This window comes from Pleurodeles waltl, chromosome 1_2, assembly GCF_031143425.1.
Source record: "Pleurodeles waltl isolate 20211129_DDA chromosome 1_2, aPleWal1.hap1.20221129, whole genome shotgun sequence".
NCBI lineage: Eukaryota > Metazoa > Chordata > Amphibia > Caudata > Salamandridae > Pleurodeles > Pleurodeles waltl.
This window is the reverse complement of record NC_090437.1, coordinates 420,270,967-420,277,161: the sequence shown is the minus strand read 5'-3', so window position 1 is coordinate 420,277,161 and position 6,195 is coordinate 420,270,967.

Genomic DNA, 6,195 nt, shown 5'->3' with positions numbered 1-6,195 from the left:
GTGTGGGGTATGGAATTTGAATTGCGCACAGATCACAAGCCTTTGGTTGATTTGTTTTCTACAAGGGGGGCTAGCAGAGTTACTCCACGCAGAGCTAAGTGGATATATAATGACTTCAAGGGTTTATGTTTACTATAAAGTATATGCCAGGGACAAAGAATGTGAACGCTGACTGTTTGTCGAGGCTACCATTGGTAGAGGAAGAGTACCCTGAGGACGAGGAATGGATGGTGGCAGAAATAGCTGAAGTGAGTGAGGGTGCCCTCAGTGAGGAGGAATGGAAACAGGCTGTATCACACAATACCGAATTGAGTTTGCTTACAAGGGCGTTGTTATCGAAGCAGGGTTGGAAGATGTCGGAAGATTTGTGTGTTTTAAAAAATGTGTGGGATGAATTGTCTGTCTCCGATGGTATTGTGAGGGTGTGTGAAAGGTTAGTGGTACCCAAAGGTTTACATCATATGCTGATGGAGTTACTGCATGTGGGGCATGGAGGAATGTCGGCCATGAAGCGAAAAGCTCGGACTGATATTTGGTGGCCAGGCATGGATATACAGATTGAACGTTTTGTCAGGAACTGTATTCCATGTGCTTGTAGTGACAAGTCTCACACATCACAGGACACACCTTTGTAGCCATGGACCTTTGTGGTCCTTTTGAATGTTTAGGTACTAATGACAGGTTTGCAATAGTAATGATGGGTTACCAGTGGTCAGAAGTGGTGTTCATGAAAGATGTAAAATAATCCAATGTGATTACATTTTGTGAGGAGGTTTTTATAAGGGAAGGATGTCCAGGCATTATTCTGTCTGACAATGGTCCTCAATTTGTTTCTGAGGAATTTGAGTCATTTCTTAGCAAGTGGGGTATTAAGCATCACAAGATACCTGTCTATCATCCCAGGGGGAATGGTTTGGTGGAGCGTTTCAACAGCGTGTTGGGAGACTGTATACAACTAGCTATGTCTACAAACTTGTGTTGAAAAACACAAGTGAAGGATATGTTATGGGATTACAGAATTACACCACATTCTGTAACTGGGGAAACCCCATTCAAGTTGATGAAAGGTAGAGTGCCGTGCACAGTGGAGGTGCCTGCTTGGATGGAAAGGACAAGTCGACAGGGGTTGAAGGAAAAAACAATGAAAGAAAAGGTTAGGAAGTACCAAGACCAGTATGTGCAAACACATAATCAAAAGTTGCTAAAAGGGAGAAGAAAGTGTGAAAAGGGAATGTATGTCCGAGTGAGTGCAGGGGGTATGTTTAAAAAGGGATTTTCCAAATGGTCAGTTCCTAAAGAGGTGCTTGAAGCCAAAGGAAACTTGGTGAGATTGTCAGATGGTAAGTGGTGGAATATGAGGAAGGTCACTTTGTGCAGCGAAATTGAAATGAGACAATTGTTTGGACAAAAAAAACTGCAACCGAGGTCTCTGAAAATAGAACATCTAATTGTGTTAAGACAAAGCCGAAGAGATTTAGTGATTATGAGTGTACTTAGTATGTTTCATAGATTGGTTAGGACGAGCATCCTTACCATGCATTATATGGTGCTGTTTATATTTTGTTTTTTGTTAAGTATTGAAGTTATCTTTTTATTTTCATTTTTATTTCCCGTTGTTATGGTTTAGTTTGTTTTAATATTTAGGAAGGGGGATGTGTTAGATCTTGTGACGTGTAAAATTTAAATCTAGTCTATGTACTTGTATTATCATTGTACTGCTCCTGACATGCTATGGAATGTAGAATGTGGCCTGAAGGGAGATTCCATGAGGAGGAGACTGAGACAGTTGATGGAGGCTGTGGTCAGGGGTCCTTGTTGGTGACTTAATAAACAGCTTCAACGTATTTCCAAGGAGTGCTCTTTACTTTCCGGAAAACTATCTGAGTAAAATAAGGCCAAAACGCCAAAAATCCAACATACGCAATTAAAGATACAGATTTTCAAAGCTTAAATGTAGTATAGAATTTAGAAACACTATAACTCCAACTGGAGCTATCAAAACGGCTTGATGGAGTTGCTTCCAACAGTCCAGCGCCACCTGCGAGAGATCGTGGCTGGCCACGGAGACGTGTAGACCTAGGTTACAGTACCTTGGAAAATGATGAGGAAACAAAGATGTTGCAGGAAGTCAGGGACGTGAGGAGTCACTGGGGCTGGTGCAACATTGGTTCCTTCCTACCACTGCGAGGCGAGGCATCGGTTCCTTTGTACTAGGAAGGGAAGGGAAGGGTAGGAGTCAGTTCCTTCTGCAGTTGAAGGGGAGGTGATGTGGCGCTTTAGCGGTGAGTCGTTGGCTCCTTATGACAAGGCGGGGTCAATTAATCCAGCAGGTCAAGACATGAGACGTCAACTTTGCAGTGTCATGATTACACCACGGGGCCACAGGTGCTGCCGCAGATTTGGGTGCCACAGATGTCGGTGACATAGCACTCTGGACTCACGCTGTTGTGGGACTTCAGAGGCACTACGTCGGTGTCTGGACTGCATTGTAGGTTGTGGTGGTTGCACTTAGCTGGGACCATAGCTCATGTGCAAGCAGAGGCATGGGGTTACAGAGCGGCACCAGTTCAGAAGATGTTCTGGACGTTGATGTACTAGTTTCTTCTTTGTTGCACCAGCACTCACTCCCAAGGGTCAAGGAACTGAATTTGGTATTACTTGGCAAGTTAGGACTCTCAGCAAGAGAGCCCAGGTTCTGGCAGGTGAAGTCTTTGATGTCCCTGAGATTTCTTATCAGGAGGCAAGCTCAGTTCAAGCCCTTGGAGAACCTTTGGAAGCAGGAAATGGAAAGCCAAGTCCAGTCCTTGTACTCCCAGGACAGAAGCAGCAAGTAGTAGGCCAGCACACAAAGCAACAGACTTTTTTGGCAGTCCCTCCTACTCTTCTTTCTGGCAGAATGTCCTCAGTCCAGAAAGATTCTAACTGTGTGGTGTCAGAGGTCCAATACTTATACCCATTTCTGTCTTTGAAGAAGGAAAACTTCAAAGAGAAGTCATTGTAGTGCACAAGATCCTGCCTTTCCCTGCCTTAGCCACAGACACACTCTAGGGGGTTGGAGACTGCTTTATTTTAGAACAGGCACACCCCTATTCAGAAGCAAGTGTCAGCTCCTGCCACCACCCTAGCTCAGGAAGACCTATCAGCGTGCTGATTGGCCATCAGTAAATGCAGTGCACACCTCAGCTCTTGTTGTGTGACTGTCTAGAGTGAATACACAAACAGCCCAAATGCCAACCTGGCCCAGACGTGTATTCAGCAGACAGGCAAAAGCACAGAATGGTTAAGTAGGAAAATGCCCATTTTCTAAAAGTGCCATTTTCAAACCCACAATTCAAAAACAAAATTCACCAAAAGATGTATTTTTTAATGGTGAGTTCACAGACACCAAACTCCAAATCTCTATCAGCTCCTAATGGGAAACTACACTTAAAGATATTTCAGGGCAATCCCCATGTTACCCTATAGGAGAGATAGGCCTTGCAATAGTGAAAAACTAATTTAGCAGTATTTCACTATCAGGACATTTAAAACACCCCAGTACTTGTCTTACATTTTAAATGCATAGCACCCTACCCATGGGGCTGCCTTGGGCCTACTTTAGGGGTGACTTACATGTAGTAAAAGTGAAGGCTTGGGCCTGACAAGTGGGTGCATTTGCCAGGTTTAAAACTGCACACACAGATACTGCAATGGCAGGTCTGAGACATGTTTATAGGAATAGCCATGTGGGTAGCACAGTCAGTGCTGCAGACCCATTAGAAACACTTACTTTGGAAGCCCTGAGTACATCTGGTGCACTTCAATAGGGATTTACTAGTAACTCAAATATGCCCATCATGGACAAACCAATCACCAATACAATTTAGACAGGGAGCATATGCACTTTAGCCCTGGTTAGCAGTAATAAAATGCCCAGAGTTTGGCTTCTCATGATCATGACCCACCCCGTGCTCAACAATGGTCATAAATAGTGCACTGTGCATCTGCATATATGTGCCCGACACTTTGCTGATTCTCATTTATTTCACCAATGTTGCCAAATAAACATGTTTAGGATACTCAGAGTTTTGATCATGATAGGTTACCATCTTGCTTCTGTGTTTTAAATAACCACCCAAGTGCATGTGACCACCTCAGACCTGAAAAAAATATTTGTGACATTCAGCATCTTTCTCTCTGACCCCTAAATCAACCATGGCTTACTTGCCATTGATTTTTAACTTGTTAAGCAATGTGGCACTCATTGTCCTCTTCACTGGCCTGGCTACTAATCCTGTGCCAATGGCACTAGGGGGAGGTTTGAGATACTTACTGTCATCTTTAATTCTATGAGCACCTGTATTCCTTAGGGCAGGAACCTTCTTCCCACTGATATTATATCCAGCACAAACCCAATTGTGTTCGGTGAATGTGCCTCCGAGTATCTGGATCTCTCCCCCAGATGTCCACAGCTACAAGGTTGAGTGCAATGGGACCCTCTCTGGTCCCTTCCACCATAAGCAGCAAACTAGCCATAACGGCTGCAGCTGGTACATGGTTTATGACCTGATAGCCTCCCTTGTAATGCCTCTCCTTGCAACAATTAAAACAAGTTATCATCCTGGACCTAGAAGAATCTTCCTGCCCTGTCTTTTCCTCACTTGGCTCCTGAGTACAAACTCAGTTTCCTTTCTGTTTCTGTCCCACATTTGGAACATTGGTTATTGCCCTGGCCCTTACCCTCCAGTTTGGAACCAGTCTATGGAGAGTTACTCTCCCTTGTTGGCTTAGACACATGCTGCTCCCATCCTTTGTTAACCATGTTAGCTATTGATTTGTCTACAAGCACTGGATCGCTTTCTGTCAGATCTGACAGGTATTGCCTAAGGGATGCACTCCTCAATGAGTCACTCTCCAATCATCAAATGTTTCAGGAAATGGAAATCCTTACCTTCTACTCTTCTCACCCACTCATTCCAATCACTCCGTACTCCATGAATCTAAGTTTCAGATGATGCACCATTTGTTTGCTTGCTGTGTTTAAACTTTCCCAGGCATTGAGCTGGCTTCAGCTAAAATGTTCAGCTCTCCTTCAGAACTCATACACAATTTGCTCAGCAACATACATCTTTATAATAACTGCAGAGCCCTTCATAGCTGCCCATCATTGCTGCCCTGGCACTTGAGGAAGTGTGCCCGAGAAGTAGGCCCAACTGAAGCCGGGATCAACATTTGCCCTGTGGCACCTACTGTGTACCTGCAACCCCTTGCAGCATTATGTTTGCACTGCCAGTTCCATGCTATGGGGTTCCAGCTATCCAAAAAGTGAGATAGCAAACCAGGGGTGCCTGCCCTCCAAAGTTGCCAAGTCGATTCCACTTCCCTGAAAATCGAGGCTTGAGGCAATAAGTGCTGAAAGTGATGTTGAGTGCTGAGCCTTTGTACCCCCACACTAATCTCCTTGGGAAGCCTTTGACTGCTTGCCATCTGTAGGGTTGCACTTGGCCCCGTTTGCAAAGTCATAGTTAGACAGACAAACTAAAGAAGAGGCAAACTACCCCAGCCCCCACTTCTGTTGCCAGTAATCCTTGCCTGCCCTATTGCCCCCGAAAATCGGTATGACAATTGACAGCAAGTGGTGTGTGATCCTGCAAATGCCAGATAAAACCTTATTACCTTATTGTATATACATCAAGAATTGCAGATTAAAGATTGAAGGGAGGGGAAATTGATGGGCTGTTCTTTGATCAGGTGAAGTATCTGTACATGGACGGAGAGTGGATGGCTCCAACAAACAAGGATATAGGGAGCCCTGTGAGTTAAGTGAAAAACTGTGACGTCACATCCAGGGCTCCAGCTAGCTCCCTTAACCAATCCTAGTGCTGTTCTCATGCTATTAACCAGCATCAGAGAAGCGCCAGGATTGGAAGAAGCATTCTCTCTCAGCGCTCCCGGGGACACTGGAGGCCTGTGCAAGCTCTCAACTCAGCTGAGAGGTTGAGAGGTTTATAGTGCACACGTAAGGCTAGCCGTCGCAAGGCAGCCGGTCAAAGTGACATGCGCAATATAAACTAGTGCACAGGCAGCCCACTAACACTGCCACTCAGCAGGCCCTGCCCCATCCTGACACTCAATTCAGGACGGGTTAACGAAAAATAAAATGGTAATGAATTAACTTCATTACCATTTTATTTTTCATCACTGGAGCTTTTCTGG